The sequence below is a fragment of the Pongo pygmaeus genome, chromosome 6 (assembly GCF_028885625.2).
Source record: "Pongo pygmaeus isolate AG05252 chromosome 6, NHGRI_mPonPyg2-v2.0_pri, whole genome shotgun sequence".
Classification (NCBI taxonomy): domain Eukaryota; kingdom Metazoa; phylum Chordata; class Mammalia; order Primates; family Hominidae; genus Pongo; species Pongo pygmaeus.
The window spans coordinates 94,007,376-94,033,248 of record NC_072379.2 but is presented as its reverse complement, the minus strand read 5'-3'; the positions used below and the strand labels follow the sequence as shown (position 1 = coordinate 94,033,248).

At 31.9% G+C, this 25,873-nt stretch overlaps 1 protein-coding gene across 10 annotated transcripts in view; it reads right to left on the bottom strand.

Annotated features, from left to right (window-relative positions):
- The window catches only part of SEMA3A (semaphorin 3A), a 515,603-nt gene that overhangs the window by 94,856 nt on the left and 394,874 nt on the right, over positions 1–25,873 (bottom strand). The window lies entirely within an intron of this gene.

Genomic DNA, 25,873 nt, shown 5'->3' with positions numbered 1-25,873 from the left:
TTAGTCTTCCTTTGCACATACTTGAATTAATAGTATACAGGCAATAACTCTACAGGGTGAAACTACTGGCTTCAGCAAATAAAGAGTGTAATAAGATCTCAAAGGAAATATCGTGACATATTGCACTTTGACCAAAAGAGATCCTTCCGCAGATCAAATTTATCCATAATTTACTTTTCCTTAAAAGGCAACTTTAGATATACAGTGTGCAATACTACAGTCACACGTTGCATGTGGTTATTTAATTTAAAATAATCAAAAGGAAAAATTCCATTCGTCAGCTTCATGAGTCACATTTCAAGATGTCAGCAGTCACATATGGCTAGTGGCTTCCATAATGGATAAAGGCAAATATAGAACATTTCCATTGAACAATACGTGTCCAAATCCTGAATCCTATGCCCTTAACAGCACACAATATAGAGTCAGAAGTCAGAGGACCTCCAGGAAGAGAAATTTTGACATCAGATCACAATCATACTAGAAAAAGTCCATGACACCTACAAGGAGGGATCACACTGAAAACATCAGTTTAGTTTTTGGGTTAATTCTTTTTTAGGCCAGGAGTTATGCGAAGTGGTATTTAACGGCAGAACAGATGAACAAATACTCACTCTATTTTTCCTGTATGTCATTCTTCATGTACTTGGAGTCACTTTTCCCTAATCTAAGCAGGTACAAATTTTACCTATTATGTAAAGATTAGGCCATGATGCACAGTACATTAAATGTCCATTTATTTTCCCCAGCAGAGAAAAATGTTTTCTGTCTGGAACTTGCATAGCAATCTATTCATACCTTTCTTCTGTTATTTTCTTTAAACTTCAAACTTGATATTCGGTGATGCATGTGTTCCTTTTTTTTATTAGATTTTTTTAAAGGTGAGGGGCAAATCTAACTACATTTCTTTCAAATATAAATATAGAGCTTTTCACTGAGTTAAAGCTCATAAAAGAATCAATGAATGAGTGAAAAAATTAGTAACTGGTTGGAAGAGACTGTGGAAAAACTACATACAGGGAGTAGCAAAGACACATCCCAGGAACTAATAATTTCGCCTTCAGGAGCTACTAAGTTAAGGATCTGACACAGATGTGAACACCATTGTGTAGGAGATGTTAGCATACAAAATTCAAATATTACCAAGTTTTAAAGTGAGTTTTGGGAAACACGATACTCTTTAATGTCTTGGTGGTATGTGTGTTATTATTAATATATTGTTGATACTTACAGACTTCAAATATTAGTCTACTCTTGTTATAAAAGATTAAAAAATAAAACCTATAGTTCAAAGTCCCTTTATCTTTATAATCTTGTTCCTCCTTAATTTTCACTGGGCCTCGTAATTCTTCACCTGATTTTCATACTAAGCTTATCAATAAATATTACCCCTCTGAAAAGGGTCAGCCTCATTGATAGGCAAAATTATCAAATTGTTTCTTTGTGGAATATAAACTTATTTCTGATTAATGTAATATCTCTCCTGTGTATCCCATCATTCCAGTAGTTTTTTTCCTGACTGTTTTTGCTCAATAGGAATTACTGCAGGCAGCTCTGGGATGTAGGCAAGCGGAGGAGGAAACTGGAGAAGCTGCTTGGATTTGTGAAATAGAATTTTCTGTTTACAGAAATATATAATTTATTTTTGATATGTTCACCACTGTATTTATTTTTGAGACTTTATTAATTTATGTAAGTCTTTGAAGCACTAATATAAATATTAATGATTCAGTAGATACATATTAAGCTGTTACTATGTAAGGTTTATATAGGTATTTGGAAGATGGAGATGAAAGATCTAGTTGTGAATTTCAAGGAGTATACCACGAAGTACAACAAAAATTATATAACAATAATACATTACAGACACTATTACAGAGTTTATAAATTATTTGTTAGCTATTTTCATTTAAAATTTAAGCGTTAACATTGCCTTAAAACTTCATGTATATATTATTTCACTTCATCTTCATGACAACCCTACTATTATTATAATACCTGCTTTGCAGACGAGAAAATTGAGACATTTTGCCTATAACATCAAATCACAAAGCTAATAATGGAGGGAATAAGAATTTGATAACATCTTTTTCCAAAAACATGGTTTTAACCACTATATAAAAATGCAACATTCACAAACATAATATTATTTACACTAAATAACACACTAAAGTAGTAGAAACAATTTTATTTTAGTATATTTATAATGCACTAAAACTATTTTATTTTAGAGTATTCATAACACACTAAAATAGTAGAAACTGGAAACCATCGGAGTTCAATGCGAGTAGAGTGAATGCTCTGTTTTAGTATATAAATAATAGCTTTATTTGATTGAGTCCTTCAAAATATATTTTGTAGAAAGACGTGTGTGTATGGGTGTGGGTGTGTGTGTCTGTGTGGACTGGATGTGAGTGTAGGAGGCCAGTAGAATCCAGAGAGAGGTCAGAGGAATGCAGGGAGACAGATTATTCTATCTAGAGAAAATAGCGCCAGCAAAATTTCCAAAGAAAATAAATATAATTCATACTTGAAGAATAACATAAAGTTGAGTTTGGACAATGAGGAATATATACATATATTAAAAGATGAAACTGGAAAATAAGTGTGGGGGCCAAACTGTGGAGAGTTTTCTATGCCAAAATAAGCAATTTAGTCCGTATTCAGAAGGTGCCAGTGACACAGTGATAATTTTAGTTGCAGAACAATAGCATCAAAGAGGTGCAATATGATGATGAATCTGACAGGGATGATTTAGAGACGCACAACCCTGGTAGCAGGCAAAGAACGATTTGCCATAGCTTGGGAAGGGAAGAATTAGGTCTTTTTATGCATTATGGTTGTTTACAGGAATTTTAAGTGTTGTATGCTGCAACTTGGTCAAGTCACTTAGCTTCTTTAACTCATGTTTCTCAACATCTGTTGCATCAGAATCCTCTTTGATGTTCCAACAAAGCTATGGCTTAAAAAAAGCTAAAAAAAAAAAAAAAAAGCTAAAAAAAATGAAACAAATCCTACATATGTTTTATCAGCAATCTTAAAAATGTATGGACTTTATGTAGTCATGGTAAGGCAAAGGTCTTTCCATCTCTAACATGGTATAATTTTAAGGTCGTATCACTCTGAACATCTACATTTACATCTGCTTTTATACTTTGTCTCCATCCTTGTAAATAAATACAGAGATTATCCAGATTTTTAAAATCTCTTTTCCTTTGCACTGTCTATATACTATTATATGGAATTCACTTATTTTTATAAATTAAATTATTGAACCTCAGCCCTCATTCTTCTGCTAATCAAACTGCTTAAACTTGGTTTCCTGGCCTGTATGAAATGTCCTTACTTTCCATAGTTATTTCAAAATTGCAAGCTATTAAGAGTCCTTGGATATTCAAAAGAATATGAAAGCAATTACTAATTATAAGCTTCATAAAATTAGCCTGTCAGAAGCAGTTATTTAACAATATACATTGTGGGAAGATGCAAAGAAATGTAACCCTGATCTCTGTCACTAAGTGCTGAGGAATTTAAAATATAAACTCACATGAATAAAGAAAGTATAATTTTCTGCCTTGTTTATAATGCATTAACCCTACCTTAGATTTAATTATGATTTACAGCCATATTCCAATAGAATTTCACCTTTCCCTTCAATAAAGCAAATAATAAATTGCTGCAAATAAGTTACTATGATTAATTGAAAGAAGAACTTCAGTGAAAGATAAAAGTTTAAGGAAGATGTGTACCTATAAGGAAATTTAGGTCTGAGTATATTAACTTTTTTATATTAATTAATAGTTTTGAGTAGTTTTAGATGTATAATAATTATAATATTTAGTTTTAAATCTAAAATGTAGCTGTTAACTAAAATATTTTGAATCATTAGTTATTGTTATTATGCTTACTCAAATAACAACCAGTATTTTTTCAAAAACTCTATACTTTAGGAAAAAAAATCTCAGCAACTACAACTACAAAGCAACTATAATTGTTAAATAATTGTTTTGATAAAAATGCATTTTACCTATTTAATGGTAAAATTATTCCAGTTATATAAATATAACCCAGTTTAATATTCATGTATAATCTGTATGATTGATCCTTAGTTACATCTAGGCTAGAATTTTTTTTACTGATTAAAACCGCTGTTTCTAGAGAATCTCTACTAGAATCTAAAACAGAAGGAAAGATAATATTTATTATTGAGCTAGACAACATTCCCAGAAAGTTTATCTACAGACTGTATCTAAGTAGGAATGCTTTGCCTCTGCTCTCATGGACTTCAACTTTTTTTTTTTTGAGACGGAGTTTTGCTGTTGCCCAGGCTGGAGTGCAATGGTGTGATCTCAGCTCACTGTAACCTCCACCTCCTGGGTTCAGGTGATTCTCCTGCCTCAGCCTCCCAAGTAGCTGGGATTACAGGCACCTGCCACCATGCCAGGCTAATTTTTTGTGTTTTTAATAGAGACGGCTAGGCTGGTCTTGAACTCCTGACCTCAGGTGATCCACCCGCCTCGGCCTCCCAAAGTGCTGGGATTACAGGCATGAGCCACCGCGCCTGGACTTTTTTTTTTTTCTTTTTTTTTTTGAGGCAGACTCTAGCTCTGTCACCAAGGCTGGAGTGCAGTGGCGCAGTCTTGGCTCACTGCAAACTTTGCCTCCTAGATTCAAGTGATTCTGCTGCCTCAGCCTCCCAAGTAGCTGGGATTACAGGCATGTGCCACTGCCCCACTAATTTTTGTAGTTTCAGTAGAGAATGTGTTTCACCATATTGGCCAGGCTGGTCTCGAACTCCTGGCCTCAAGTGATCTGCCTACCTCGGCCTCTCAAAGTGCTGGGATTACAGGAAGGAGCCACTGTGCCTGGCCATTGACTTTGACTTCTATTGTATCCATTCAAGCACTTCTCTATTGTAGCAGAAATCTTATCTTTGATATTGGTCTCCAGGCATTATATGGCTTTTCTGTGACTAAGAATTTCCCCATTACTTAACCTTTAAGGTGCATGTAGTAAAAATATTATGGTTTATCGATTATGAAATCTAGATTCTGTGCCTCATTGTAAAATTATTGATTGCATATTCTAAAACAAGTTTTAAAAATATCTTTGCAGTTTCAATATTCTTATCTATGAAATGGAAATCCTCTACCGATTCCAGGATTAAATGAAATAAAAATGTGTATTAACATAAGGAAGCATATGTAAAACCTATAGAAATTTAGTTAATTATAATTTATTACCACAGATACACTTATGGTACACTTATGGTATATCTTTTTATGATAGATAGTATGTGAATAATTCATTTTCTAGGATAATTATTGCTAATAACTTTTAGGCAGCTATTAGCCAAGAACAATCTTTTAAGTGCTTTGTAGGTATTTACTTTTTTATCCTCATAATGCCCCTTGAAATACATGGTGTGATTGTTCTACTTTTGTACATAAAGTAGCAAAGAGACAGAAACAAAGTAAAGTAATGATTAATTTCACACAGCTGGTTTGTAGCAAAACCACATAACCTATTTCCAGAAACAGTAGTTAGTGGAGAGATTGTAAAAACCTGATTTTTTTTTGTACTTGATTTACTCAACTATGCTACTTTATTGATACATTTCAGACATAAAGAGCTCTTATACCATATATACTGTCTCTTAATATGCCTTTGCAGTTCCTGTAGCTCACGCATATATTAGATCCCGAATTCACCTGAATTGACTTGACCATGACAGATAACGGTGTATTTAACATGGTCTTTATGTTATACTATTAACACAGTAAAGGTAAATAGAATGAATTAACATATTTTCTACTTCATTTGCAAAAATATATAAATTCACTTTGTTTCTAAGTTTGTGAAAAGTTAGTATCATGTTACCCATTCCCATTCTAATAACAATATGTACATGCACAGAGCCCTTAGAGTTGGATTAAATGGGATTTGCCCTCTTAAATTTAAGGGACCTGAATTTATCTGGGTTCCCCCAAAAAACATTGGGGCCATAATTCATCTGCTTTTTGTCATCATTAAAATTAATGGTAGAAACCAAGGAAAACAGAAAGCATGTGTGTTCAAACTTCGTGTAGATTATCTTTTTAATAGGAGCTTAATCTGAGTTTATGCAGATATCATATGCCTGCCATAGTATAATTATTCAGCTATGAATGCCTGTTAACTCCCAAGATATGTAACAATGAAAGGGAAAATTCTATCTTGGCTAGAATGAGAAAGTCCAGAACATGAACAATTTACTCTACAACATTTTGCCCCAGTGAGACCTGAGTCAGAAAGCAAATCAATGGTCTACAAAAGTAAAGTAATAGAACAATTGACTTGATCTTTCCATATGTGCATTTTAAGTCTTCTATATTCAAAACACCGTTATTTTTATTTGTGATCTTATAATTTCTTAAAGCATCAATGTTTTTAGTTCCAAATTGTGAAAGTAAAGCTATTTTTTTTTACCACTTCTTTTTATAAATGTGTTTGTCAAATCCATGATTAGACATCACTGGGAAATTTTATCAACCTAAATGTAAATATGTCAACAGAAAGGAGCATATGTCCTGTAAAAAGAATTGGAATCTAGTCATATGGTTTCTTTACATTTCAAGATTTTTTTTCAGAGATGCCATCTGGGAAGTGACGAGGCCAAAAGGATTAACATTTTATTTATACCAAACTTTGTTTCAGCAAAGCCTTGTCATTCAAGCGCTGTCATAATGGTATCATGTAACTATATGATTTTCTTTTAGCAAATTAGTGAAGACTTCAAAAATAATTGTTATTTTGACAAAGTTATTCTGGGAAAGAGACAATTCTGTCAATTCTTAGCGATAATGCACATTTTAGAGAATAATTTGGGAATTTGGAGGATCCTTAAAAATGTCCATAAAATTTAACTTATTTTACTGTAAATATATCTTTATGAAAAGAAAAGAAAAAAAATCAAAGCAAGAAGTTCATCATGGTGAACTCAGTATTTAAAATATTGAAAAATTTTAATGCCAGTTGGGGGGAATGGCAAAGTATTGCCTAGCTATGTAATTGATTATGAGATAGGTGTTAAAAATAGATGTTTAATAACTCTACTATTTCATTGCAGAAGCAACATGAAATGTTGTGACAACTATTTAAGATGTGTGGAGAAACACTTTGAAGAAAATGCATTAAAATATTAGGTCTTTAACATATGGAATTTGGAAATTTATTCTATTTTATAAATGTTTTTCTCTATTTTAAATACTTTTTACAATGACCATACAAGACATGTATTACAATAAGTAGGGTCCCTGTATCCCATTATGTAAGTCCTTAAACTGACAGTACATGGAGTGAATCTAGTCCAGAGACATGCTTTATTTACTTGACACAGAGTTGTGAAATCTTGAATTTGAAGGCCTTTTCATGAAACCTAAGGGCTTTTCAAGGGGGAATTTAATGTTTCAATTACTCCCTATTATTTTGCATTTTAAAAAAATCTATTACTATGTTTCTATATTTTCATATCACCTGCATGAGCACTGTAGACATTTGAGTTTGCAACCCCCCTAAACCACTGTAACTCATTTGATCTCCAAAACTATACTGCATTTATCTTCTAAATACTTGCCATTCTTTAGCTTTACTTCAAATAGCAAAGTTTTCAGAGGGTTGTGGTCCTGCTCTCCTATCTCATGGTGGAGGTACTATATAGTTTAGCAATTAATCATGGTTGGACAAGGAAGTTAATGGGAACTTCAAAGTGATTTGAAATTCTAGTTTAATTGTCACAGTATCATAAATCTCCATAGCTTTTCACTCATTGCTTTATTATTATATATATGTAATTATGTAATATATATGTATATGTTACATATATACATATATATATACACATACGTACTGCTATTTAACAGTATGTCTCTGTTTTATTTAGAAAAAGAAAACCCTGACTGTTTCAAATATTTATGTCTAAATTAAGTGTTGATCTGTAGGGATATATATTTAGTGATTGCAAAATACAGGCAGGGCAGTTCTTAGTTACGTATATATTAAGTGACTTCTTTTGCTGTCAACTTAATCACCATAGAGGTACTCTGTATTACCTGTTGAATTGACTTTTAAGTCATTATTTATAATCCACTATAATTAATACTTGAATTATTTATAAATAATTTCTCTCACTGGTAAAAATTTTTGTCTAGAGAGCAAGACATCTTTGCATCAAATAAACAATTATAATTACATGATCTAGAATGAATCAGGCATTTAATTTGTTTTTTTAACTACAATGTTTGATGTTAAAAATTATACTGTAGGCTTAAAATTACCATTCATATTTATTGGACATTTGTCATTCCAAATTATATTTTCATTTGGAGAAAACATATTAAATCTTTATTATAAATTATTTTGAGTAGTTGAAATTTTGATTAATATCTTACTCAGCTTACTAATTGCAATTTATAATTCTTTAAAAATATAGTTTGATCTCTGTGATTCAGAACTTTTAAAGTTTACATGTGGGGACAATATTAACACATACAAAAACATGAAAATAGTAAAAATAATTAATTACTATAAGTTATGACATAGATTCCTACATAATTTGTGTTACATTTGTTCAAATTAAAACAATGCAAGAGGTTTAAATAAGTTGAAGAAAGAATGCACGATTCATATCTATATATGAGAGCATTGCATATAAATGTAATATATGTTTATTATCTATGTAGCTAGATCTAGATATAGACCTATATTTAGAAGAATGATCCAACCTGAAGAATGGACTGATGGGGGCATGATAGGCAAGAAAAATTGGACAAATTTGTTTTCTAGCTGTCTAGGCACTATTGAATTTAAAAAACTGGTAAAAATTTCCCAAGCTTGTAGGGCCGGGCGCGGTGGCTCACGCCTGTAATCCCAGCACTTTGGAAGGCCAAGGCAGGCGGATCACGAGGTCAGAAGATCGAGACCACCCTGGCTAAAACGGTGAAACCCCCGTCTCTACTAAAAATACAAAATATTATCTGGGCGTGTTGGCGGGCGCCTGTAGTCCCAGCTACTCCGGAGGCTGAGGCAGGAGAATGGCGTGAACCCGGGAGGCGGAGCTTGCAGTGAGCCGAGATCGCGCCACTGCACTGTAACCTGGGCGACAGAGCTGAGACTCCGTCTCTTATGGAAATATGCAGATATTAAAACATTACTTTGGACTACTTATTACATCCATATATGCATATGTACATACAAATGTACAAATAAATTCTACATATATTTTATCTTATATATTTTAAGTAACATAAATATGCATATGACTTAATGTTACATGTTATATTTATAATCTCTTACCTATGCTGTTTTGTTTACAAATAGTTAAACATCTAGATACACACAAAACTACAGTGTATATTTTTGAAGTTAAGAATAAAGAAACATTTAATTATCGGATTAACTAAAAGTTTCCCTGTTTTAATTTTAATTTCTGCTCTCCTTATTTTTATTTTCATTTTTTATAACACTACAGGGAACAAGGTTAAGGGTGGTCTGCCCCAAAGTGGTAGAAGAAAAGGACTTAAAAATGAATTTTACCTTCTGAGTACCTTCTCTGTCTGACTCATGGTTTTGCTTTAATGTCATTCTCTTCTAAGTTGTATCATCTTAGTGATCTATTGTATTGACATGTCCTTGAGTACACAGAATCAAGAGATATATGATTTTGAAAGAGAATATATTATATGTGTTTCACTCATTTCCAATTGTAAACTATTTATCTGAGCTATGTTCTAGCTACAGAGCTACAAGGCAAGAATGAGCAGCAGGAAATGGGAAGTGGAAAGTCGAAAGAACTTAATTTGCCATTAGCAGATCATAAGAAAGGAGTGCAAAAGACAGTGAAAAAGGCATTGGATACGTTGTGAAGCAGTAACCCCTGAGAAGTTAAGGTAACTTCTAATATTATAGTCATAACTCCAGAAATTCTTTATTACTAAATAAAACAAAAGCTACCTGGAAAAGAAATATATTTTAAGTTATCTTTATTTATGATCATGTATAAAGACACTATTCCTTACTTTAAAAAGAAAAGGTTATATTTTGTTAAACTTGAAATAATTTGGTCCCAAGGTCCTTTTAAAGGGTTGATTAAGAAAAACCTAGGAGCATGTTGAATATGGAATATCTACAAGCAAAGTCAAAGATGCTATTAGCTTTCGAGTTCAAATAATTTCTATAAATTACTGCTATTATTCAAACTCAAAAAGAGTCAGTAGAAAAACTACACTTTGGCTTCGGCAAAATTAAAATATTGCAGATGTCATCATCTCAGAGCCATCATCTACAACTAAAAATGCACATATTCAAATCCTGTCTCCTTTTTACAGGGTCACTTAAATAATGTATGATGACAATAGATAGTGATATTCTTACCTGTATTATAATAATTATAATAAAAATAGAAGTTTCATTCTTTAAATTTTATGTCAGAATTTGAGTCATTGGACATTTATCTTCACAGTAATATATAACAACATTTTAAAAACTTACATTGTCACAATGTAAACCAGGCCCAAATTTTATTGAAAACCAAATTAGTTAAAAATTTTTGGTAAATAAACCAATGTATGATAAGATTTCCTATCTTTAAATTTATATTAAAGGGCATTAAATGATGGGCATCTGATATGAGATGGTTTATTTGTACATATACATACACACACACATATTTGTACTTTACTATATACTATTATTATATCGAATACTAATTTGAAACCATATTTCTTTTTTATTTTTTTCTTTTTAATTATTGTGGATACATAATAGTTGTACACATTGTGGGGTAAATGTGATGTTTTGATGCAAGTACACAATGTGTAATGATAAATCAGGGTAATTGGGATATCTATCACCTTAGGCATTCATCATTTTTTTATGTGTCTTAGGATCACTCCAATTCTACCTCTTCAGTTGTTTTGAAATACACAATAAATTACTGTTAACTAAAGTCCTCTTATTGCGCTATCAATCACTAAATCTTCTTCCTTTTATTTAATTGTATTTTTGTTCCCATTAACCATTCCCTCTTCATATCTACCTCCCGACTATTCTTCCTAGCCTCTGGTAACCATCACCAGATTTCTTTTAAAATTTGCTATATAATTGTATATCAATTCAAATAATACCAAAATAATGACTGACTCAGATAAGTAATAACCATGACTTTTAAGTAATAAAGACTTTTTATCTTAACATTTTTATAATCCATCCAAATATATAAAAACACTAAAGTTCAGAGAAATTAAGTGACTATTCAATATCAAGATTCACAGTTTTCAAATCTTTCCTGCTAAATAATTTGGCTCTTTCCATTATAACCTCTGTGGGTTACTGTTATATTTATTATAAGTTCATAGTTAATGATATAAAAGGCATGATTCCATTCACAATAACAGCTAAATCTCAAGTGTCACTACTAATTATATTATGTTTCTTTTTGCTGACCTGTTTCAAGTCCAAATTTCTGCTTGGCTGAGCATCACTGATCATACAAGCAGTGGCCAAAAGTAGGTCTAAAAGCACTAATCATCTCAATGCAATTTCAGCTGGTCATATGTGTTTAATGCCTTTTGATTTTTGAGTTTAATATGGAAGAAACATTTATGATTTTTCTACAGTTCTCTATTCCTTTCAAGTTGCTAGGAATTATTTATTTACTTATTTTCCTAATAATGCTTTCAAAAAACTGATTATAAAGGTCAATGACTACCTGGCTATTGTTTTTACTTAGTCTTTGAAATTATTTTGAATGGTCAAATAGTTATAACAAAAAATCACATTTATATTTTATTTGAAAATAATTACGAAATTAGCAGGGGTGATAAAAATGACACAGTAGGAAAAATATGTCTAACTAGTGAATTGTAATTCTATTCAAGTAGTATTACAAATTTACATTCAGAAACATTTGAAAATATAAAGGAGACCTGTCAGTTGTTCGACAGAGACTGTAAACTGAGAATATTGAGAATAAATGTAAAAAAAAAAATTGGTAAAGTCATTTACAATGTAATCTGGTCACTCCAATGTTCCATAACATAGATCATAAAATAATTCCTATTCTATTTTGTTTAGAATGCCTAATGGCTAATTTGAAATTGCAAGTATTTGGGGGTGAAAATGAATATAGTATATTAAATAGTTAGCAAAATAAATGTGGTTGTTCTATGTGACATAAAAAGTTCTTTTAAAAAATGCAAAGCACTTTTTTATAGAGCTTCTTATTTTGTGGTTTTAAAAAATCAGCATTCGTGGAATTTGACCTTAATTTCCCATCATTTAAATGTATGTTCCCTGATATGATATGTATTGGAAAGCTAGCTCTTGTTTATTTGAAGACACTGAAATATTGCTGATTCCAAGATAGTATGTGTAGGGAAAAATGGAAAATTTAGCTTTACAGTTGATTACTAAAGAGCCACAACAATACCTATTTGCCTAAAATATCCTGTTGCTTAAGCCAAAATCTCTGACCTTGAACAAAATAAGGTAGGGATCTAATCACAATGGTAAGAGAATTATTTTTTTTCTTTATACATACATTTAGAAAGGGATCTCTTTCAAATAAAGAGGATATCTATGTAATGTAATACCTACCAAAGTGGATTTCTCAAGGAATGTTAAGAATAAGGGTCAAACATAAACATGTGTCAATATTAGTGAGGGTGGATGCTTCATTTGGAATGAGATTTTTTTTTTTCTAACTGCATCAATGGACTGCATTGAAGTTTAGAAGGAGCAAAGGGAGGATGAGTGGGGGTGTCATAGGAAATGAGAACATAGATGTAGGAGGATATCATATTACACAGGGATTTGAAACTGACCATAAAATCATAGACACTATTCTGGGAGAAAAAAAAAGTAAACTAGTGGGCTGGATGAGAGCAATGAGTGAACACATATGGAAGTGAAAAACTGTAGTAAGACCAGAAGAGAAATAATGATAGGAACTAAACTGAGGAATATCCTGAATCATACACAAAAGCTATAAACTGTAGCACAACTGTAAATTTTAAAATGTTTACTTTTTTTGCAAATAAAAATGTCTATTAACATTTAACAGGGAAAAAATGATTAGAAACATGGAATTAATTTGTTAAACTATTTATACCGTAAAATTAATTTCCTCTAAAACACCCTTTATTTTATCCTAATATTTTGGTATCTTTCTTAACCTTTTAAAGTAAATGAAGCCAGCATTCTCTTCTAAACTTTTCTATCTTCCTTTTCCTTTTAAAAATAAATGAAGCAAAATGGAAAAAATGCATATGCATGGATTGTCAGAAAGAAAAGTCTTGTTGTTAGTCAGAAGCTCTGACATACCCTCTTTTTTGGAAGAGGGATGTACAACTGAACCTTAAATATATTGTCAACCCAGACTGTTTGGCTCCCACAATTTTCTTTTTGCCATTGTTGGACACATTGTAAGAGTTTCAGCTTCCAAAGATATGTAGCCACACAGAAGCAGGGAAGGGGCCAGAATAATGCTATTTTTCCTGCTCTTCTACCCCTGTTGCTATTATGAATTCTCTATGAGTGCTCTGTATGATAAAGTCACAGAGCCAGAGCATATATGTCAAAGGCAGAAAGCCTGCTGCTGATGTGACTACTACAATCACTAATACCGCTGTCAACCTTTGCCAGCACTCTCCCTGGTACGTGCATTAAACCACAGCAGCACAAATTGAGAACACAGGAAGATGCTGGGTCCTGTACTGGTTCCTACAATAGTCTCTAGAATTAGCATACCTGGCTTTGAGTCCAGAATCTGCTGCTCTGTAGTTGTGTAATCATGACCTTAATCTCCTTAAAGCTGTTTGTTCCTAGGTGATGATAACATATACACTATTTGCTATTATTATTTTTAATATTTCATATTATACTATATTTATATATAATATATATTAATATTTATAATCCTCACAGTCCTCACAAAAATAAAGAAAATAACTTGTGCTCCAGAGGGCACAACTCATATATATATGTATATATATGGAATATACGTGTATATATATATGGAACATATATATGTATACATATATATGTGCATATATATATATTTTTTTCCACACTCACCTTTCAAGTATTGGCTGTGATTACATCAACTAGATTTTTGCCCAGCTTTCTGATAGACTTCTTTGGTGCTCTATCCTTCTTTACCCAATTACTTCATCACATACTCCACTAAACTTTATAATGCATGCTTTCATCATGTTAGGTAGCTACTCAGTAATTCTCAGCAGCTCTCTTTTTTCATATACATGATTTTCTTTCAAGAGTCTTAATAATTTGGCTTAATCTGAGTCGTCAAATTTGTCTTTCTACTATTTTGTAATATTCAAAATGATTTGTAAAGAACATTCTCTTTATTATGCAACAAAGATGGTATATTTGCTATTAATTTTATGTCTTTTTTGTTGTATTATTCTTAATGAAAATATTTACGTTGTTGCATCCATTTATCCAAATTCCAGGCCATTATCAGTAGCTTATCATAGTTACTGTATTAAGAGGTCAGCACTCATAAGGATCTGAGTTCAAATCATGGCTCTGTGATTCCTTAGAAGTGTGATTTTGTGTTATTTAACATTTTAATTCTCATTTTTCTCATCTATAAAATGCAAAAAGTCCCATCTGCCTGTTTAGAATGTTATAGGAATTACACAAAATAACTTAATTGGCATAGTGTGTAGACATGGAGTCATTCATTTCTACAGTATTTGTTGTGATCCTATTTCATGCCAGGGGCTAGTGTTCTACAGCTGGATAAGACAGATCCAGCATTAGTCCTCTGGTGCTTACAGTATTGTAGGGAAGATCGGCATTAAACATAAACTTTCACAATATTCATATAATTTTAAGGAATATTCCTACAAGGATAATATCATATGAAAATATATGATGCTGATTGAACTTGGGGACTGGAATTGAAATAGAGATGGCTTCCCTAGAGGACATCTAAGTAGAGATGTGGGGGAGTAAACAGAAGTTATGCCAAAATGTGTTTCGGTGTAACTCAATGTGCAGTAGTTGATTATTGTTATATTGGCATTGTTGTTACTATTACCTTCTTGAATCCTTTTCTGAACACTTCGTTCCCATGAACTTCTGTTCTCTGAAAACCTATTGCACAGCATTTTATTCTTTTACTATTGTTGGCCTTCCTCTATGTTTTTGCATTTTGTTTTACTCTTATTCCACTTTGCCTTGCAGTGTTCTCATTTGCTGAAATGATCCTATTCTTGTTTTGACTCTTTTTGGAACTAGCTCAAATACTCTTAGGCATAATTAAATATTCCTGTTTTAGGGATCTTGTAGCACTTTGTAAGTAACTGTATTATACCAGTCATTGCTCTATGTTACATTTATTTTTCCCCCAAATATGTAGTTCTGAGGGAGGGAAACATGTTAAATTTATCTTTTCATTATAAATCCACATGTTGTCATCACAAAATGAGAACAAAAAAGTGTTTATTAAAAGTATGCTAGCCAGGTGCTGTGGCTCATGCCTGTAATCCCAGCACTTTGGGAGGCCGAGGCGGGCAGATCACAAGGTCGGGAGATCGAGGCCATCCTGGCTAACATGGTGAAACCCCTTCTCTACTAAAAATACAAAAATTAGCTGGGCATGGTGACGGGTGCCCAACTACTCGGTAGTCCCAACTACCCGGGAAGCTGAGGCGGGAGAATCGCTTGAACCCGAGAGGCAGAGGTTGCAGTGAACCAAGATCGCACCATTGCACTCCAGCCTGGGCTACACAGCGAGATTCCATTTCCAAAAAAAAAAAAAGAAAGTATGCTTGACAACTATGCTAGCTTTATGTCTGTAAGTAAATTCTAAAAGTTACTTAAGGGGAAGTTTCCTGTCTTAAATCAATTTTATTTATCATTATCATAATATTGTAAAAATGGTATTATGTGTGTGTCTATATGCTGGTTGATTGGGAACACATTTTTGACATCTATTTAAATATGATAGAATCATTAATTAACATTTGACAATAAAATTTGACATATTCAGAAAACAATATGAAATGCATGATTCTATTTATTTTTCCACCTTCCTGCCTAACATTAAAACTACAAGAATATAAAATAGTAGTTGGAGAATTTAAAAATGCATAGGGTGCAATTTGATCTAGTTGATGTTTAAGTTACTTGCAGCAATGATTAATACATGAAAGTATTCCTTTGTGAGTGAGAAGACTCCCTTGTTGCTCAGAATGTTCTTTCATGTTAATGTTTTTTTTTTCAGGATTTTAAACAGTGAGGGAGGGGGTTTTATTTGTTCAAAAAAGCAAAGTTATTTTCTTAACTTTTTAGAGCTTACAGTAAGAGTAAAAAAAAAAAGGCATTGAAGTAATAATTCTCCTAAGACACAATAATGAGTCAATTTAGAGCTGTTAGGAAGAAGAATGCCACTTGGTGAAAACGTATATGTAAACACTCATCTTGAGCACTACTTTGCAGCATATTGTCAGAGGAGTAGTGCAAAATACTTCCCTTTAAAGAAGAATAGAAATCTCAAAATCTCACTTAGTTTAGTCATAACCGTTCTGTTTAGTAGTCTGTTTGCAGGAGAATATATGCTGTTGTATACGCACATACAATGCAACTAGTATAACTGGTACTAATTTTGCCATTTTTAAAATGAATGAAGTCCTATGCAAATGCAAATATGTCAACAAGAGTAAGAATTTTCAACTACATAGGTAACAATCTACAAAATTTGTCAATTATTACCATATGGATAAATACCGTATGGTAAATGTTATTTCATAGATTAAAAAACAAGGAGTGTTAAAAATTATTGATTTTAATGTAATTATGGGTTTGGAGTCAACCATATAACAGTCTGTAGCCTTCAGTTATTTGACTGAAATCATACACATCTAAATTACATAAACTTATGCTATAATTGCAAATTGTCTAAACATCTATTAAAAAATATAGTCATTCCTTCAAAGCAATCATTAGTATTTGGATAGTAAATCATTATAGGGCTTCTTTTATAAATTGATTGCTTTTTTATAATTGTACAATTCTAAAGGACACATTTGGTAAATATATGTACACAGATAAACAACTTATAGGCATGTACTGTGTATCACTTTATATACCTAGATTTATTAACTGAAAAGGAAGACTTTTGTGCTATCAGACTAAATTTTAAAGGTTATGAACTGTGCTGAAGATGCAATATTGATTTGTAAACTTGATACATTTAATAACTATATAGAGACTAAAGTAGGACATTTACAGAATTCATTCTTAGAAAAATATATTTTAAAATACTATTATTATATGATGGATGATTTGAAGTTAGATTATTTTGTTGTAGAAAATAAATTTGAAAAATTATGCTCATGAAAATTTTAAAGGTTTTGAAGTTTAATCCCATATATTCTCTGAGTAACAAAATAAGACAAAATATTATACAAGATAGTTTTCATTTTTTATGTTGCAGTGGAGGAGTAATTTTTTGCAGTCCCCAGATTTAAAGTTTGATTCGGAAAGAAGTTGGTAAGAACTTTTAAGTAAAACTATGTGGGTTTAGGTACTAGGTGAGTTTTAATATTACATAGGAAAGATCAGCATGTGTATTTAATAAAAAGATGAGAAATTGTCAATGAGAGAACTAATGACTGCTAGATACACTCCCTCCTTTCTATTTCTGAAACTTCTTTACGTATTGATCCTAAAATAATGGACAGGCAATACAATGTTTGCAGATGATTTGTCTAAAACTGTGCAAGAATAGCCTACTACATGGGAATAGCATGTTCTCTCTGCAAGGAGGAAAGAGTCAGCCTAAATGCAAAAAAAAGAAACACAAGACCCACGTTAAACAAATAATGCAAACAAGCATTAAAGCTTATGTGTGGAAGAAATGAAACTAAATAAAAGGGGAACCAAATGTATGCTTTTAAATAAGCAATTTTCTTTCTTTAAAAAACAAGAATATTATTTAATATTGATAATTTTAAAGTCATAATTATGTTGACATTGGTATCTATATTTATTTATTGAAATTAATAAATATTATCAAGTATGTAAAATATTCCAGATACTACACTGTAGAAAATTGTGTAGGTTGGCCGAGCGTGGTGGCTCACGCCTGTAATCCTAGCACTTTGAGAGGCCGAGGCAGGTGGATCTCTTGAGGCCAGGAGTTCGAGACCAGCCTAGCCAACATGGTGAAATTCCATCTCTGCTAAAAATACAAAAATTACCCGGGCATGGTGGCTCATGCTTGTAATCCCAGCTACTCAGGAGGCTGAGGCCAGAGAATCACTTGAACCCGGGACGCGGAGTTTGCAGTGAGCTGAGATCATGAGAGAGAGAAAGGAAGGAAGGAAGGAAGGAAGGGAAAGAGAGAGAAAGAGGAAGGAAGGAAGGGAAAGAGAGAGAAAGAGGAAGGAAGGAAGGAAGGGAAAGAGAGAGAAAGAGGAAGGAAGGAAGGAAGGGAAAGAGAGAGAAAGAGGAAGGAAGGAAGGAAGGAAGGAAGGAAAGAAGGAAGGAAATTGTGTAGGTTAATATAAAGAATATTCTTTCACACAAAATATTTTATATTTCACATCTAACATAAAGAGTAAAAGCCAAACTAAAATAGCACACACCTTATCAGGGCATGCTGGGTTAAGAATGTGGGTGGAGATTTAGAATGATAAATATTTACTGTCACAATCAGAAGCTATTCAGCTGAGTGCTTTACTAGGTTATCTACATTTGATCACAGTATTCCTTTGAGGTAAAACAATATAATTAAACTTCAGTCTAACACTGTGGATAATCCAAAGTGGTTTCTAAAAATTCAATCAGAATTAGAGAAAACTGATTTAATTTGGCTCCAATTTTTAGAGAATATCTTCATACTTTTCTCAAGATGAATATCCAGAAACTTAATGATGTATTAATAACCATGAGTGAAGAGTTTAAATAGAGCCATTTTGATGATAATGTTCTTTTTCTAACCTGCAAAGCATAGAATTCTGAGATGCTTTATTTAGAATCTAAATCAGTAAGTTATGAACAAATGAAATTCCATAATATTAAAATGTTATATTTTTTTCCTAATAGATATGCAGGTTGTATTTTTATATAAGTCTACATACTACACTAAATTCTGAATTCTAGGCAGAGTAGCCTAAGAATACTCTATTAGTATCAGAGTATCAGAATACTCTGGAGTATTCATGAATTAATGTTATACATGTGCCAAATGAATACGTGCTGTTCACATAGATTTTTTAAAAGGCATTTTTTTAAATGCTCCCTCTAAACCTTCTCAACCTTTGAAATACCTGATTGTTAAGCAGGTTGTGTCATCTCCTGCCAACTGAAATCTTGATGGAGGAAGATAAAAGGCAATTTTTTTACCCAAATAAAATTTACCATTATCCTCAGAGAGCTTTAATTTGAAACTCAAACAGTGGAGCATAGTTTTCTTGTAGTGCCACTTTCAGTGATAATCTTTTGAATGTCCGCGTGTACATATGACTGCCTTTGTTTCTACTTGTGTCCTTTGCACTCTCACTTTAAAACTCCCACTTCCTTACAGTGCGGGGAAGAAAGCTGCCGCTGAACCTCACAACACTTTTCATATTTATTGCTTCCTGTGTGTCAGTTTCCAGGAATAAAATGTAAACTTTAACATAAACATGCTATTTTTTTCAATGTGATAAATGAGTGAAAAGATCTCCACAAAATTTTTGTGTCATACCTAATTCAGAATATTGAAGTTTGCAGGCAAAGAATTTCTATTCTATTTTAAGCAAAGGGCATGAAATAAAAGTTAACAGATATTATTATCTAACAAATTCCAGTATTAGCCAGACTGGTTTTACCAAAATAGATCTTGAGGTATATTTCTTACTTCTTCCTTCCCTGCATGCCTCCTTCTTCCCTCCTTTAATTGTGGATGTGCATAACCTCCAACTATTTCTTTGCTAAGTTACTACACAAGGACTGTAACAGAAAATAACTTTTACTTGCACTTCTGTGTAAATGTTATTATGAAGAATTCATTTAAATTTATTTTCTGTTAGGTCATGTGTATACAAGGGATAAGACAATTGTATAATACCAACCAAAAAAAAAATCAAATGTGTTAAAATTACAGGATAATATTTGTTAATCAATATAGATTATTCCTGACATATATTTGATATATGTCAAATATAGAAAATGACTCTTATTGAAATATGGAGATACTACGTTTTATTTTTGAGAGACTCCTTTGGTGTTATTTATCTAAGAATTCAAACTGGCTGGGGACATTTATTTCATATTCTAATTCTAATTTGCACCATGTAACTTTTTGCACAAGATAAACACAAAAATAACTAACATTTGAGAGATGAAGAAATGGTCTTCAAGAGTTCAGAGAGTTTATGTGATGTGACTCCTACATGCAGATATATATCCTACTTCACACAAAGCCTCTAAGTACTAATACAGCACTTACCACAATATGTGTATTTATTTACTCATCTGACTTTTTCCTGTGTTGCCATGAGAGCATATATAATGGCAGACTACAATACAAGTCAGTGGAACTTGTTCTGAAGAAGTAATGCATGAATTGAGATCAGAAGGATGAGATGGATTTATTAAAGCAAATATCCAAGAGAAGATCTAGCCACGCAACAAAAACAATAAATGCAATATCCTAAGAGAAGAGAGATGAGGAATGAAAAGGAACTGAAAGAACAAGACATACAATGTAGTATATATATACATTATAAAATACTATGCAGCCATAAAAAGGAATGAGATCATGTTCTTTGCAGGGACATGACTGGAGCTGGAAGCCATAATCATCAGCAAACTAACACAGGAACAGAAAACCATACACTGCATGTTCTCATTTATAAGTGGGAGCTGAACAATGAGAATACATGGACACAGGGAAGGGAACAACACACATTGGTGCCTTTGGGGAGTTGGAAGGAAAGATCAGGAAAAATAGCGAATGCATGCTGGGCTTAATAGTTAGGTGATAGGTGCAGCAAACCACCATGGCACATGTTTACCATGTAACAAACCTGCACATGCATCCTAGAACTTAAAAAAAAAAAAAAAAAAGAAAGAAAGGATGCCAAGGTGGGAGGCACCAGGAACAAAAGGCCAATATCTACAATTGCTAGGAAAAAAGGTAGGCAAAGGAATGTCTGTAAACAGAGGCTACCAGGCTACCATTTGCCTTTTATGAAGTTTGTTCTGGCTTTGATGTGGAAGTCTGACTGGATAGGGTAAGTCAGGCCAGCGAGGGGAGAGGTGGAGAGAGTGGGATTTCAATTAAGATTGTTATTTCACGAAAAGGAACCATATGCCTTGGTGACGTTTACACTTCTGGTCTGCTGCCCAGGAGAAAAGTCCACTTAGTTCATTACATACAGGCACCATCTTTGAGGCAAACGTCCTTCTTTCTATATTTTTAAATTACTTTCTCCCTACATCTAAGATCTTAAGTTTTTGCCTTTTTTTTTACCCATGTTATACTTTCACTGATCTTAAACAGGTTCTGCTTTCCTGAACTTAAAGTACATATATTTTCAATAGCTTTCTTTTTACCTTATTATTTTAAAGAAATTAAGGCCAATTCAAGGTTAAGGCTCTGCTGGCATTATTATATCTACTTGTATTCTAGAGCATTCATATGCATATAACGATGGGTGTTCTTATGAAAGAATGTCACATATGTGCATGTCATCTGCTAGATATAGATTGGGAACTGCAGCTATGGCATTCAAAATCTTAGAAAATACTATGTTACGTGATAGTGGAATCTATGTTTCTAACATCATAATATGACACCAATTCTAAAATAAAAAAAACCACCACCGCTAACAACTAAAACACACTTTGCAACACAAAAACTCACAAATCTGAAAGTACATCAAATTTATTAATTGCCCATTGAAATATTTTTGCTTTGAGTATTTGCTGTAGTTGAGAGATGGACAATGCCCAGGTAAATACATCTGTATATAGAACTGACCCACTTCAAAGGAATCACCTTTCCCACAGCAGACATTTATTTCCTTAAGTGGAAAACTGATAGAAGCCTACATTTACAGATATATATCCAAGCAGTATACCATTAATTATATTGTTTATATAACACCTTCATAGTTTTGTCTAAGATATTGTCACGCACAATGAGTAAACATACACACACACACACACACACACACAATATATACTGTATACAGATAATTTATTTATAATTTACATAAGTAAATATACTGTGTCTCTCTCTACATATTGCATTATATATATTGCATATTATATATAGTATACATATTGCATATATCTCTCTATATATTGCTATATATAGCATTATATGTATATAGTGCATTTATATATTACATTATATAAATATATGTTTATATATATTATTACATACCATTATTATATAGCATATATATAGCATTATATTTATATAATGCATTTATATATTGCATTATATGTATATATATTTTATATATATATATTTTATATATATATATTATATATATATATATATATATATATATATATATATATTCCCATTGAAAACATTTGTAGGAAACTCCCTTCTGGATTTTTACCTACTTTAAACATAAATCTAACTGCATTTATTTCAATATTTTTTTCTATGTCAGACTTTATCTCTTTGGACTAGTAAGGTCTGAGGCTATAAATAACTTGGCTTATGCATGTTATCTTTTTTTTTCATGCCCTGTGTCTTATGTCAACTAGTCTCCATTCTGTTCACTAAACCTTTATTCTAACAGATGTTGCTTTTTTTTTCTTTTCCTCTTTCATGTTATCCAGGGGAGATCAAAGCATTTAGTCATTCTTGTCCACTGAATGCAGAAGTTTGTGTGTGAAATTTTGCATGATTACTGTGTTCAAGTTGCTTCTCTGATGTTTCCAATTATTTTATTTGATAATATTTGATATGTGTTGACTGCTTCAACTGATAGAAATCATGTTAAATCCAACTACTTTTATGAGAATAAAAGTTCCTAAAGTAGTGAAACAATATTCAAATTTTGTCTACTTTGATGAGGCAGTTGATGCATTTTCAATAAGTAATACTATTTTTATAAAAGATATCATAAACATTTTCCCTGAAATTACATAATATAGTTTATAATCAGATAATTTATGCATGAAGAGGTAAAAGACAATCATATTTTAACAATAATTATTGAATGTTACTAATAAGCATTCAATTTATTTTAATTTTTGAATACAAAAAGTTATAAACATCTTGAGGTACATGGAAAATTGTGGCTTTCATTCCCTTTTAAACATTTGGCAGTGAGAGTGAAGGCAATGTAACATAATGGAAAAGACTCTGAATTAGCTGTCAAGAGAATTGAGCTTAACTTCAGCTCTTACCACTAAGTAGCCAAGAGATTTAAAGATACTTTTTAACTAATTTGAGTTTAAATTTTCTATATTATAAAGTGAAGGATAGGAACTAGAGAAGCTGTACAGTAACTGAAAGCTATAGTATTTTATAAACATATTTTTTAGCAAGAATTTTATGGAAATTTTGGCCACAGCTTTTCTTTGGACATGTGTTTTTCTCAAAGTAAAATACCATATATTGTTGAGCTTTCTGTTCAGTATAGCATTAAGCATAAGTAGTTATGAGTATATAAAAATTTCCAAATGAATTTTTTGCACTAAAATATTCCAGACGAAAATTATTTTCTTAGAAGCATTAGTTGAAAATAACTTCATTTTTGTCTTAGGATATTATTAAATTTTTTAGACTTCTCTAAATACAAGGTAGAAAAGTGAATAGGATAAAATTTTTTGTCATTTATGCGTCAAACACATCATTTCATTTTGTCTTTTCATTTCACCTCAAGTTGATTTTAATTCACAGACAGGAAATTACTGATTGCCTCTGATGCACCTTATAAAGCAGGTACACAAGTCACTTCTATTTTTCTGGATTTTCATATGATAAAAATTGAGGTATTTTGCTTACCAGTCACATTTTTCCCATTCTTCTGTTAGATAAATTATTATATATTTCTAGAAAATAAAATATGTTTACATATGTCTAAGATACTGTGCAATTTTAACATGAATTTTAAAATGTTTCCATATTGCAGTTAGTAAAGTTTGATCTGGTGTCAAGGTAGTACCTAGGAATGCTATCTAGCATGACAAGAATAAGGATTCTTAAGGGCAAAGGTTACAATTGTCCCCAAGATTGAGGCCAGCAAAGGGCAAGTAAATGCGGGACGCCAAGCATCCATCTGTTCCAGGTGAAGCAATTTAAATAAGAGGTAAGACAGTTATTAAATGCCAACAAAAGATAAATCAGAAGAAGACAAATTTGCCAGGAGAAAAGCACTTAAAAGGATCTTGAACCCTGGCACGTATACAAAACCGCATTTGCAACACAAGAAAAATACAGACTTTCAAGCATTTGTATAAAGCTTTGTGCTAATCTCAAGTGAGGTAACTGATTGAAACAGAAAGTAGTCTAATATTTATTAATCAGTAATCTGTGTTCTTTAGTGTACATGCATAGTGAATAGGTAAGTATTTTTTAATTACAACAAAAATACAGGGGTATAAAAATGCTGGTTTAAGAGACTGGTTTAATGTCATTTCAGTGGCAGCAAAAGGCACACAATGAATCAGTGGCAGACTTGCGAATTGATTTTAGATCCCATTAGACTCGCTTTTTAACCGCTCAGCAATTCCTGGGATTGCTTTCAGGGACCAAAGACACACAATGGAATTAAAATGGCAGACTGGAAAATAAAGATAAAATAAAAATGGAAAGTAGTCAATGGATGTGGTTTGATTTCTGATAATTTGAAATAATATTATTTTTTACCTATAAATCTTAAAGCTGTATTTGGGTAGTATTACCAAATATTCTATCATTTTTACAGAAATAGATTTTAAATTACTAAAGAATAATAGTAAAATATGCAAGGATAAAAATAATTGCATTCAATGAAAGTTGAATACCTATGGCATTCGATTTTTTAACGCAATGATTAAAGGATGAACCTTCACATAAAGATATATTTCCCCAAATACATTTGTTCCTGCTGGAATTTCCAAAGATTCATAAGTACAAAATTAGAGTAAAACGTAGCCTTTGGAAAAAAATGTAATATTTCAATATTCTTACAGCTAGGGATAGCTTGAAAAGGTCCATTTACATTAGAAATAATAGAATAAAGAGTATGACCATCTTCTGATATTTAATAATAATTTATGCTATATAAAATTAAGTATTTGCCAATTCTTAGAGTATAATTGGTTGATAATATACTGGTATTCATACTTTTCTGTGTATTTGAAATATTACATGATCAAAATATTAGGAAAAAGTAAAAGGACATGCTTCATTGCTAAACTTACTTTGAATGAGAGTTGGAAAACATTTATTTTTATTTTTATTTTAAGTACTCTATTTCAAAATATTTGTATTAATGCTACAAATCCTAACTTTTTCCTTTTGGCAAAAAATATAGTTATATTTTTCTTTGATTGTAAAACATGTTACTGCTCTTCTTCTTGTCCAGGTAGAAGTAAGAGTAGGTGGGTTTTATTTATCTTTGCTGAATCCCTAGAATTTCTACAGAGAGAATTAGTAGTAACAGAATAACTGTTTTGTGGGGTATCCTAGCACTAGTTTTATTAAAACACAACTCCCAGTTTATGTTATTACCATAATCTTTTAAAGGACTCTGTGAGTTTGCCACTGCCAAGGAATTTTACCAAGGTGACATACACTATTTCAGCATGAAGAATTTAATGCTACTTTCAAGAAGATTCTTGATAATGCAAGTTGTAATGGATT